This window comes from Protopterus annectens, chromosome 10.part0, assembly GCF_019279795.1.
Source record: "Protopterus annectens isolate FY-2018-M chromosome 10.part0, PAN1.0, whole genome shotgun sequence".
NCBI classification, from domain to species: domain Eukaryota; kingdom Metazoa; phylum Chordata; order Ceratodontiformes; family Protopteridae; genus Protopterus; species Protopterus annectens.
The window spans coordinates 1,015,302,507-1,015,316,482 of record NC_056744.1 but is presented as its reverse complement, the minus strand read 5'-3'; the positions used below and the strand labels follow the sequence as shown (position 1 = coordinate 1,015,316,482).

The following is a 13,976-nucleotide window of genomic DNA, read 5'->3' as shown; positions in this document are numbered from 1 at the left end:
TGCCACCTTTTTTCCTTCAGGATGGTTAAGCTGGTGCCCAGCCTGTCACTCTCAATCTTCCTGCCTGGTCAGTAGAGCTCTTTTGCCACTCGTTTTAACATTCATTGTCTGTAGCATAACTAGGGCTTCATCCCTGTTATGCCATGTGACTGGGCACAGCTGTAGCTTTTTAGTAATTTATCCTTAGGCAGAAATGTCACCATTTTATTGGCATTATAGGATCCCTGGGCAGGGTCATGTAAATGAAATAATATAAATTTTACATCATATCTTTTGTGTAAATGGTTAGCCGGGTGGTGCAGCGGTAGCGTTGTCGCCTCACAGCAAGAGGTTCTCCCGTTCGATTCTCGGCTGGAACGCCTTCTGTGTGGTCTGCATATCCTCCCCGTGGTGTTCGAAACACATGCGTGAATGGACATGCCTTTGTTGAAGGTTGGACATCGGGCTGGCACCCTGGCACCGTAAAAATCAACTGCCAATCATTAGCGGACCAGCATTCCACTGTGACGACCCCTAACCAGGAAAAGCCGAAAGAAGAAGAACAACAACCATTTTAAAATGAATATTAAAGAAACGTAATAACAGCATGTTTGTCGAAAGTCATGGTGACAGTAAAGTTCATTAGACACTAAGAGCTGTTCCTAAAATTACACTTCTCCCCTACAAGATCTCTGCCAGGGATTGCTAAATATATGAGGGTCTTGGTTGCAGTGGATCACTCAAGCAAATTGAAATGCTCGTAAGAAAAAAAAATGCAGCAGTGTAATCACCATCCCTTAAATGCAGTTGTTTTGCTGCAGGTAACAAAACCCTTGTTACAACTTTAGCATTTCTACACTTAATGAAGAATACAGCACAGATATGGATACAGCTGAATCAGTGAATAATAACTCTCAACTTCTTTGATCAAGAATTCTGATCAAAGGCAATAATAATAGGGGAAGAAACAGGGGTCCAAAATTAAGGGCATGTATTTTTTTAAATACTGTAATTTACTTAAAAGGTTAAAGGAACACCAATTCTGCATCAGGTTGCATTTTCTGAACTATTGAATGTATGATTCTCTAATGTCTGGCATTCTGGGATTACTGACTCCTGTAATCCTCTGTAATTTACCTGAAAATCAAAAATTTTATCAGGGGCAGGGCAAAAATATAAGCCAAAATCAAGAACACTCTGTAAAATTTAGGACAGCTGAGGGGTATGAATGAATGACTTGTTATCACTGCTCTTCAAGTTGGACGTAGCTGGTAGCCCCTCACAGAATAATTTATCACTCCCCTCCAAGTGAAACATAGCTGGTAGCCCCCCTCCTCCAGCTATTAAGAAGGCTTCCATTTACTTTCTTGTTGCAGCATGCTGTGGAGATTAAAAATGGGTTAACACAATTCAACACATGTATTTTGTTGTTTCATTCAAATATATGTAGATGTTCAGACAGCACCACTTTGATTTTATTCTATTATAACTGATTGGGGGAGCACTTTCTTCCTACCAGAAGTGTATAAATGATAAATTAATAAATATATTAGCTATAAACTGATGGGTGGAGGCAGGAAAGGCAGCTACACTAGCAGACAGTCATTCAAGTCAAGGGTGCATAATATAATAACTGCAAACTGATTAAATGTGCTAACACTCCAAATAATAGAAGACCTCTGGCTGCAATTGCATAGCCAAGCAAACTGGACACATCCTGTGCACAGGCCTATTGCTCATCTTCACAGGTTATATTTGCACATATTGTTCTGGTTTGCTCCTAGAAGAACACACTCCTGAATTATTAAAAAGCTGCAAAGCTTCCATTTCAAACTTTGACTTACCAGTTTTCCATACATTTATTTATCTGGAAATCTGCCACATAGATGATAATGTGGTACACTGAGTATTTACGAGAAGAAACAAGAAGGGCATTTCATATATATTACTAATGGAGTGTGTACATAGCAAAGGAAATGTGTACATCATACCTCTCAAGTGTCCACATTTTTGCCTCATATTTTTGGTATGTTTCTCCTAAAATCTGTGGTTTTCGGGCAAATCACTGGCTAATCATTGAGGACTAAAGTAAGAAAATAATGGCAGACATTTGAGTTTCTAACTTCATATCCTTCAGAAAATTCATGTTAATGCAAAACCTGTAATTCTATGAACTTTCTAAGGCTGTAAGAGCAATATTTAAAAAGTGTCCCTATTTTGGGCCTTTTTTCTCCCCATTACTTGAGGCTTTGTCCAGATTTCTTGCTAGAAGAAGTTGAGAGGTATAGTGTATGTTAAAATAAACTGTCTTGAAACAACTCATTCACTAAGATAACACCATTAAATGGAGAATACCATATCTCTCAAATGTCCAGATTTTCAGCTCATATTTTTGGTCTGTTCCTCATAAAATTTGTGGTTTTCTAATAAATCACTATGATAACTAAATAATGACATACATTGAAGTTTCAAACTTCATATCCTTATTTCTGGGTCTTTGTACCCCTCCCCCATTACTTGAGGCTTTGTCCAGATTTCTTGCTAGAAGAAGTTGAGCGGTATGGTGTGCATTAAAAAAATCTTGTTTTGAAACAACTCATTCACTAAGATAACACCATTAAATGGAGACCATACCTCTCAAATGTCCAGATTTTCAACCCATATGTTAATCTGTTCCTCATAAAATCTGTGGTTTTCTAATAAATCACTGGGATGATCTAAGGACTAAAGTCACTAAATAATGGCATACATTTCAGTTTCAGACTTCAAATCCTCTAGAAAATGTAAATTAAAATAAACCTTGTAAACATAGAAAGTTGCCATAGTAGTAACAACAATATTTAAAATATGTCTCTAGTTCTCAGCTTTGTCCAGCTTTCTTGCACTAAGAGGTTGAGAGGTATGGAGAACACTTGTACTGCAACGAGGGGCACACACATACACAAGTCTTACAATGCAATAAATACAGGCAAACACAAAATACGATTGTAGGAATTATAATGAACACTATAATCCTCTTCCATACGTAACAAAAAAAAAAAAAAACTTATGCGATCAATAGTACAATTTGTGTATAACAAAGCAGACAGCAAAAAGTATAATTTCATTAGCAGTCTCCAATTTTCACACCATCATGTGGCTGAATGTTTAAACTGAAAGTTCCAAAAAGACTTTTTCAATCTCATAGCTAATAACCAAAGACACCAAAGCCATTGGTAAGAAGAGGGGCAGAACCAAATACCAAGGGATAAAATCTATATTACACATAATAATGGCAGTTGTTTAGCGATCTTCAACAACTGAAAGCGTTAGGTATTTAGTATCACCAATTTCCTGTTATATTTTGGCTTCATTTGCTGAAGATCGCTAAACAACGACAAACACTCCAGGTCCGTCCTGTCCCTGTCCTTGTCCATGTCTGAAAGAAACACTGCACTGCCCTACATTTAAGTTTTTTTTTTTTAAATAATTAAAATGGTGGGATAAGCAGTACAATTCTATATTACATAAGATCCAACATCAGCCGAAGCTAAAATAGCGGTCCCAGAGATGAAACAGTGTTTCTTAAAGGGAGCACAACATATATAAAGTAAAGTAAAAATACCTTATATCCATCCATCCACAAACTCTTTTCCCATTTGTACTGCATGGAAGTGTTCCTCCAAAGATGACTTACCTATTCGAAAGGAGCTGAAAGGCCACTTTAGTGGAGCCTCTGAGATAACAGAGAGATAACTTCTTAATGAAGCCACAAGAAAGTCCTAATTTCCCTCCTCAGTGCTGACCAATCAGCGGTCAGAGTGGAAGTGTGTTGGGAGTGGGGGTGGCGGGGCCCAGATCTTTGAGAAGCTGGCCGGCTGGGACATAAACTATACAGTCTAAAGGCCACTTCAACAGTGGGAAGGATGAAAATATAATAAATCCACCTACTACTTCATGATGAATTATTCAGCTTTAACAGCAACTTCTTCTTCTTCTTCTTTCGGCTTTTCCCGGTTAGGGGTCGCCACAGCGGATCACCTTGTCCGCACATTGAATGGCAGTGGAGTTTTACAGTGTCGAGTTGCCAGCCCGGCGCCCAACCTTCCACAGAAGGCACACTCACACACACACCTAGGGCCAATTTAGAGTGTCCAATCCACGGGCAGCATGTCTTTGGGATGTGGGAGGAAACCGGAGCACCCACAGGAAACCCACGCGACCACAGGGAGGACATGCAGACTCCGCACAGAAGGCACCCCAGCCGAGGATCGAACCGGAGAACCTCTTGCTGTGAGGTGGCAATGCTAACCACTGTACCACCGTGGCCGCCCATTCAGCTTTAACAGCAACAACAATGTGAATTTGCACTTTTTTAAAATTGACTTTAGAATTTAGGATGACGTATTGGCTCCACAATGGATTGTTATCCCATTCCAAATGTTTCCTGTCTTTTCCCAGCTTTGGTTGGAGTAACTACTTGTCCCTCTGTGCGAGGTGCACTCTCTCCCTGGTCAGTTGTGTCTTGCGAAAAAAAACTATAAAAATGTCAACTGTCTTGAGATTTTAGGACAAAAAATGTGAAATATTCACTTTCATAGGTTTTCTTTAATAGTTGTATAAAGTAGTTATTTTGTATTTGACATACTTAAAAGTTATATGAAATAGGATAAGTAACTCCAAAGCTACAAGAGTAACATTTTATTTTGGCAAGAAAAGTGAAACTATTTTTTTTGAGCTGGTCGTGGGTATGTTTTGTCCTGCAAAATCTCAGGTTTCTACAAAAAGGGTATTTGGAATGGGCATTTTATGTGTAATACAGTGGATGATTTTACTCCCCTTTATATTTGGATCCGACAGTATCATTTACCAGCAGTCTTGGTAAACTCCTAAAAGGCCAGTTATTACACTCCTATAACCTATCGATCAGTACTCACCAAGGACTTATTTCACAGGAAGCCTGAAGATCCAGTTTAATGAGTGCATTTACTCCAGCTGCACAGTCTTCTATTTAGTTTTGGCGGTCTGGGAACTCACTGTCTATGCAGTTACCCTGCGCTCACATGACGAGTCAGTGGGACTGCCAGGAAGTGGCTGGGCTGGGCTGACCCCCCCCCCCCGCAATCTGAAAATGTTCCGTCAAGGTACCGCATTTGGCAGTACGTTGTTTTCATATTTAAAGATTTGCTGAGATTTTTTTTTTTTTATTTTGGTGCATGCTTTTACTGCTTATAAGTTAAGGTAGCAAAAGGGGGAGGAGAGTGCCCCTGTGCCAAAGCCTAAATCCGCCACTGGGAATGGTCAAGGAGAGGTGAATTCAAACCAAGAGATGAAAGGTTAATATTGGTGGTCAAAGATAGAGGGTTACATACACATTAGTTTGCAAAGTCCACTGAACATGTGGGAGAAACAAACAAATATAGGTTTTATAAAACAGAATTGGAAACAGTTGCATACCTTGTTGCTGGTTGTGACATACTAATGGCAGGGCTATATACAGAAAGGCATAATAATGTGGCAAGACTGTTGCATTGGGGACTGTCCAAACATTATGGTATTGAAGTGGCTGAAAAACACTGGAAACACGAGCCACAAAGCATCATAGAAAATGATGAAGTCTACATCACGTGGGATCACCCATTAAAAGCAGTTCAAAAAATAGATGCTAGAAAACTAGATATAGTGGTCCATGAAAAGAAGACAAAAATAACATTGATCATTGAAACTGCTTCACCCAGTGACTACAGTGTCTTGCATACAGAATGACACAAAGTCATAAAATATCAGGATTTACAGGTAGAAATGACAGCAATGTGGAAGAAAGATTCCCGGACAGTTCCAGTAGTAGTAGGAGCAATGGGTCTTATAAAAAATAATCTACAATCATATTTAGATATGTTACCAATACATGTAACTCTGTATGAATTCCAGAAGTTGTCATTACTGGGCACATTGTGTGTGCTGTGAAGAGCACTTCTGGCTGATGTCAAAGATTGAAACAATACTAATTTCATGAACTTTAATCATACTTTGACTTAGGAATGGGGTCCATTCCTGTCATGGTATCAGAAACCCCCAACATTTGGAGAAATTAAAAAACAAAGCAATATTTAAAATATGTCCATGATTTTGTGCCTGTGCCCCTGATTATTGCACAAGGAGGTTGACAGTGATCTGAATGCATTACTGTGTTGACCTTATTTTATTTTTTTAATAAGAGATGGAAATCTAAGATGTACCGAAAGCAGCTATATTGCTGGGGATGTCTGTGTTCACTCATTTGTATGAAACAATTTAAAACATTTTAATGTTCGGTTACTGTTTCTGTGGAACTTAGTTGAAATGTGTTACATGACCATCATTTTTCCCCACAATCAAACATGTATACTATACACAAAACTTGCTGTAACTGCTGGGTGGGAGTGAGCATTGTCTGTGGATGACAGTAACTCAACCTATTGTTATTTGCTCAGATTGGACAGTCACTACTCTGGCTTTACAGGGCTAATGTGCATTTGTGTGAAATAAAAATAAATAGTTTACAGTGATTGTTGGGTTTATTTGATTGCTTCATGCATAGTTATGATGTGCACTCTTGACCAGTTAGGGTGTTTTGAAAGGATGCAAGAAAAAGTAAAGTCATAGAGTATAACATACAGTAATCTTATTCTGGACATCATTAGATGAGAAGATTGTTTGAAGAAAAAGCTCTCAAATACATCTTCTGGCTTTATTCAATTATTTCCCCTGTAGTTATTGTCTTACCCAACAGGTAGGATGCATTGAAAGGATGCAAGAGAAAAAAAAGCAGTAAAGTAAAACAAAATTTAAAAAAAAGGAAGAAAAAGTTATCTGGATGGTGGAGGGAGGCCAAGGTGGGGGCCAACCTTAGGGAAGGGGAAGCAATGGAAGATTTATAGAGATAATGGGCAGTGAGGGTGGCACCATGGAACCCCTTGGGTATGACACAATTTGGCCTAAGGCTAGCCCTGCACATAGGGCTATTATAATGCAACATCATTCCAACTAAATGCCAATCACTGTGAATGTCTCTGTGTGGATTGGGCCAACCTGGTGTTATATTATACCTCTCAGCTGCCCAGATTTTTGCAGAATGGTCAGATTTTTGCCTCATATTTTTGGTCTGTTCCTCTAATATGTGTGGTTTTCTGGCAAATCACTGAGGATTGGAGTCACCAAATAATGATATACATGTGAGTTTTGGACTTCATATCTTTCAGAAAATGCATGTCAACATTAATCATGTTATTCTGGCAACTTTTTTTAAGTTTATAAGAACAATTCGACCACAACTAAAAAAACTTTGTATAAAAACCCACAAGTCTGGATGGATGAAATGGGAGAGATACCACGGATACAACAAGTAATTAGTCAATAAGCTCTTTCATTACTCTATTTCAAATAAATAAATGTCAAATAAATAAATAAATAGTGGAACTTTTTAAGTTTTCTTCACTGTAAATTATAATAATAATAATAAAATTAGAAATATGGACAGGTACAAGACAGACAGGTCGGAGAAAATACTAGGAAAATCAGGTACATTATTCGAAAACTAAAGAAATGTACCGGAGTTTCCCTGTATTTTTTTCTATCTTGTCTCTCTTGTACCGCTAAAAAAAACACGAAAAGAAGTGAACAAGCATCCAGTATGCTGGGTTTGAACCAATTGTACTGATAAGTGTAGTTTAAATAAATAATTAAATGTGTTAGTAGTTCACATTGCACCTGAAATGTATTTGTATTTTTAGGTTTAGAGCACTCTGATATTCATGCTGCAAGCCAAAACTTGTTGGAGAAATTGCTTTCAGATGTAGGAATGTTCCCCTTTCCACTAAAACTTGTAATTTGCTTCCCATAAATCACAGAGATAGTCGACAAATCCAGAAGTCAAATATCCGACTGCAAGTATACTGTCTTTTCATTGAGCCTATCTTGTTAATAACTACTGACAATCAACGTTTTAACTTAAATTTGTCATATGCAGCCAGACTCGTACCTTCTGCCTAATTGGCGCTGACCATTAAGCAGGTTGACTATTCAGCAAACAAAGAAAAAGAAAAAAAGAGCAACAAAGACCTTCCTTTCTCCATTGCTTCCTCTCCAAAGCACTGATGTACTGTATACGCATGGGAATGCAAGTCCCATATGCATGCGCAGTGCATCAATAAAAATCAGCAGGATATCTAACGAACGCAGAAGAACACCAGGGAGCCCTTATACAAAGACATTATTTAAGAAAAATAAGCAATTTGTTTCTTAACTATTGTCATTGTATAATAACTGACTCCTGGGTGTGGTATATTGAAGATTTACCCACCGTTGGCTTTGTTTAATTACTCGGGCTTCACTCTCTTGATTAAATCACACCAACTGTGGGTAACTCTTCAATATACCACACCCATGTTGTCAGTTATTGCTATAATACACAATGTTTCCTCAAAGCTGGTCAGTAAACAAAATACTTGCAAATGTCAGTTATCTTTAGTATTCTTTACTATTCAGACAGAGTTAATTCCAGCATTTTCTTTTGTATAGATTATAGCTATACTTTATAGATTTTTATAGATTAACAACTCCTGCTCCATTTCCAATTTTCTGGAATAACTCCCAATCTAATTTTGTTCTTCACATGTAGCTATTCAGGGACTTCTCTTTCAAACCGTATTTATACCTATAGGTCAGGAATATGATTTTCTCAAGTGGCTGAGACCATCGTATACACTCAGCAGCTACTCCATAGTAGTTGTTATGGACACTTACCTTACCCTGTTTTGCCTCACCCTTCCATGAACTATCCTTTAGTAAAAACATGCTTATAAGCATGAGATGTAACACCAAACACCACAAGTAAACTTTTTTCAACATTTCTCTTATTAGCATTTTCTAGATTACAGTGACAATGACATATATACAGATATAAAAATCAAAAATATATTTTATAGAAGGGAATGGTTTGATATAAACTTGTTCATACTGGTACAATAATACTGATTAATATATCTCTGTTTATATCTCTCTGATTGAATTCATTGAATTCTGTTTTAATGTATATTTTCTATATATATTATTGTAATCAAACAAACTAGATTCCAGCTTTTACATATATATTCTGTCTATGTTACTGTATTTACTATCTGTAACACTATTTCTACACCAATTAATGTTTATATGTTTTCTGTATCTATGTTCTTGTTGGAGCTTTTCTCCCCGGGCCTCCACTGAAAATGGTCTCTTTTAGGCCCAGTGGACTTTCCCAGTAAACAAATGCAATAAATAAATAAATAAACATGGCAACATTAAGTTTTAATATGTACATTTTAAACTATGCATTTCACTTGACAATCTGTCATAATAATATAATGAGGGTTGGGAAGGTGGCCTAATGGGTAAGGTGTTTGCCTTGCAAACACAAGGTGCAGAGTTTGAGTCCCACAAGGGATAACTGGCTAGGCTTAAAATGGCTCGCAAGGGCAGTTAGCCTAATACTAACCTATGAACCCTCCTCCCCATTCCTGTTTCAGGAGTAATCAGAAACAGTTAACACTTACTGAAGTCTCCTCAGTCTCTTTCTCTCTTTCTGTATCATATACACACACACACACACACACACATTCAATCTGTCAGGTTTGTCATCATGACAACCACAAATAAGACTCTTGGGTTTAACATTTTGGACTCAACTCGGTGGAAACTTTTTTTTTTTTAAAGTATAACATTAATTTTACTACTGAAAATATATGTTATACACATTTTTCTAAAGTGTTCATTATGGGGCTGCCTACAAAGATCAGCAGAAACCTTTACCAGGCACAGATTACAATGTAGTTTGGGACAGTGTTTGGGGTTTCTCTATAGTCTGGCATATGTTGCCAGCTGGCCATTTCATGTTGTGTTGGGTCATTTTACCTAGCACTCTGATATTCTTCTCTAAGGTGCCTATTTTCTAGAGGTATAATATGACTTTGGAGATTATACAAAATTGAAAAGTTATTTGTGGACAATGCATCCTGTCTATAGAATGGCAGCATTTGATGTTTCCCTGTTGAAGAAATTCATTCCAGCAAATATCTTATCAACTCTATTGTTTATCAACATATACCTTCTCTATAGCACAGTAACAATACTTGTATACAATTATAAAAACAAACAAACAAAATTTGTAGAAGTGAAGAGTGTGATATACCTAAATACATTAAGTTTTAAAATGGAAATGGAAAATAAGCATTTTAATTCACAGTCTGCCATATGGATATACTGAAGTGCAACTTAATGCAATTTAAATGAGATTGTGTGGTTTGTTAATCATTCCTAGTTGCAAAGAATGGAGCTAACGTGGTATATACGCATCTGAATTAGATTTGTTGCTCTTCAGATTCTAAATACCCCTCATAATGTTGATAGGTCATGAAACCATTTTGGAAAACTGCTATTCATCTTCTTTTCCAATCCAAAAATTGCTTCTTAAACTTTCAGTTTATCTATCTATCTATCTATCTATCTATCTATCTATCTATTTGTTAACCAGGTAAGTGGGCTGCTATACAGACCATTTTCAGCCATAACATGGACCACAAAGGCAAGTATAATACAACACATATATATGGGCATTTTAGTGGAGACAGTCAAGAACAATATTTTTGGAAAGTTGGAAGAATCCCCAGAGAAAACTTATGCAGCCATGTAAAGAATGTGCACAATTCTGCACAGACGGTTAGCAGTCATCAATATTGAATTCTAAGCTCTGGAAATGTAAAGTAAGAATCTTACCACTATTAGATTGTGCTGCCAATGTAGATTTTTTTTCGCATTGTTCTTATTGCTATTGATTGAAATATCATGCATATTCATCCACTGAGTTGTGATAAAATCCTTTGTTAAGGCTGATACAATTATAATTACTGTTCTGTACTCTTCAAAGTATCTTGGCTCAAAATGGTCTAGGCAGAGTGCTTTAACATGAATAATGGCAACAAAAACAACATTTAGCTTTCACAAAATTATTTCTCATAAATAGTACTTAATGGAGTAATACAGAGGTATAAACTGGTTTTCTCTGAGAATCTATTTGATATTCAGTCATTCACAGTCAGATTGTCAACTTTACTCATTTCAGAGCAGAGAGAGAGAGAAATCAGGATCATATCTAAGCATTCAGTGGGCACAAGGCATAGAAACCAATCCTGAATAGGATGCCAGACTATCACAGTTACCATACACACACATATACACACACACACACACACACACACACACACACACACACACACAAAGAAAGATGCAGTGCCATTTTTAAATGGAAGCAACTGAGGATCGAGTGGAAGAACATCTAAAGTCTGAGACTCAAGCCTATGTTATATAATAGTCTTAATGGTTTAAACTATACTGCTTATTAAAACAAATTATTTTATCTTCGATATTAGGTACAGTTTCATCAGAACAGCTTAGGTAGTCAAATAAGTTGAATGCTAATAACAAGAACAAATACAAGGAAAGGCACTATTAAGAATACAAAAAAATGTATTTTTGTGGTTGCCTATTATTCTCTGAGGGGGGGGGCAGGTTTAAGTCTACAAGTACGTAATTTTTTTCAGTTGAAAAACAGAAATTCACTCTTGGACATTTGAAAAAGATTTTTTTATTTAAATTTTTATTAATTTGGCAGGTGGGTGAACTACATGCACAAATGAATACAAACAATCAAACAAACACTCATGTTATGTGCGGACCTCCAAACACACATACCCCCGGCAGTTTGGAGAATCACCAATTCGCCTACAGTGTATCTCTGGGCTGTAAAAGGAAACCAAGGTACTCAACAAAAAACAAGCTGACACAGAGAAGACATGCAGACATTATAGAGAAAAAAACAGCACCACTGAGAACCATACTGAAGCAATCTACAGCAGTAATTCTGTTAGGCTATTGTGCCACCAAAATCATGTGTGATATCGGCATCCCAATGTATAGATAATCCTGCTAGAGCCATCAGCATTAAGGTAATAAGTAGCAGGTTTTGAATAGGTCATGTGAATAATCATACATTCAGTACATAGAAGTCTGAAAATATCCCATAATTGTATAATACAGTCTCAACAGATGATCCCATTATAGCCTTTTTTAGTTACTAGTGAGTACATTGGCATAAAAGATTCATAGTACCATTCATTTGTCTAAGATGCTGCTTGTTATTAATGTCATACACAACAGTTTATCTCTTCCTGTTGCAATTGCATTTGCTGTTATTATCCCAAACCTAACAGAAAAGAAAAATGTCAGTTGTCAAGACAGCTTTCAATAGCTGAGAAAGACTGGCAGATTACTTCCGTTTCCAAACATATTTATGTAGCATTAAAGTGAGCCTTTATAGAGATAAGACAAGGTTGGTAGTATGAAATAAAACAGAAACAATGGTATTGCACACGTGATGACAGGCTGTGATTTGCTAACGTCCAGTTACTTTAAAAGGAAGCACAAAAGCACGTCTGAAAAAAAATGTATTTATTTGATAACTTCTTAGGGATAATAATCTTACCAGACCTTTTTCAGACAGGGAAAGATCCATCTCAGTGATAACAGAACCATAGAATCATAACATGTACCAAGACAACTGGGCCAAGTTGCAATTTATACTTTGTCAGCACCCACCCTTAGACCTTACCTCCCTTTTTCAAGGAACAATAGGCCAGTCATATCAAAGATGAATTTGTGAATACCCATCCAACTAACTCCTTCTTAATGGAAAATAGTATGCCACATTACTTGATATGGAGTCGAATTTTGGTCCAGAGAAGGAGTTGCTACTGTGTGATGAATCTGTTTCTCCACCTTGATGAATCTGCCTTTCAAAACAGATTTCATGACAAAAAAAGACAAAACAAGGATTAAGTCCAGAAAGGGTTATCATGATCAGTAAGTCTTACTATGAGGGGCTTCCCCTTCACTGTAACCCTTTCTGATACAGATACTGCCATACAGCAGCAATTTCCTAATAAACAAGAGCATCAGCATCTCTCAACCTCTTAGTGCAAGAACTGTGGACAAAGCCAAAACCAATGGACCTACTCCAGTGGCATAGAGGGATAAAGCCCTAACTATATCACAGCTAACTCAGGTTCAATTATCAGCCTGGCAACTGACGAGCAACAGGGAAGGAAAGAAGTGCCTGGCCTGGGTGAGAGAGTGATTGGCAATGAAACTCCCTAAGAGGAGGCATGTTCATACAGGGGAGTTGCCCTCAGCATGGGGGGGGGGGGGGCTGGGAAAAGAGAAAGTGGGCTGGGCATGTAAAAAGAAAAAAAAAAACTGGAAGGAATCACAATATACTGAGCCCTGAGGGGCACCCTTAGAACCCACTACCAGACCCAGCAAATATCAGAATAGTCTGTGGATAAAGTTTTAGCTCATTGACCCAGTATGTAAGTGGGCACTAAGGATGAGACACTACCTTGAGGTCTGGGGGGGGGGGGGGGGCAAAAAAGGCCAAAAGCAATGGGGAATAAAGGTAAAAAAATAGGGACAATTTTAAATATTGTTGTTCTAAAACATAAAAAGTTGATAAAATAACAGGTTTTGCATTTAGCATACATTTTCTGAAAGGTATTAAATCTGAAACTTAAATGTCTGTAATTATTTAGTGACTTCAGTCCTCAAAGATGTATCAGAATTTATTAATTGTATGAGGATCAGACCAGAAATATGAGGCAAAAATCTAGACATTTGAGAGGTATGACATTGAAGGTGGCCCCAGTGGCCAGAACAGATGGTAATAAGGTAATTTGAAGGAGTAGCTAAAAAGTTGACACTGTCAAAAGATAGCAGTCACCTACTGACTTCAGTCAAAGAAGTCAAGGTGAAAGTAAGTTCAGCGAAGTTCAACAGAGACATGTAGCTGGGGTATGTGTGATTATATGTCTATGGAATTGTGCGTGCATGTCTGCAAGGGCATGAATGGAGTTGAATGTGTTTCTGTGTGTGAGTGTCTGCCTGGGTGGTCG

General features: G+C 37.4%; 1 protein-coding gene across 3 annotated transcripts in view; it reads right to left on the bottom strand.

Annotated features, from left to right (window-relative positions):
* LRRC39 (leucine rich repeat containing 39) overlaps positions 1–13,976 on the bottom strand; it is a 365,433-nt gene that overhangs the window by 294,051 nt on the left and 57,406 nt on the right. The gene's annotated exons all lie outside the window — the stretch shown is intronic.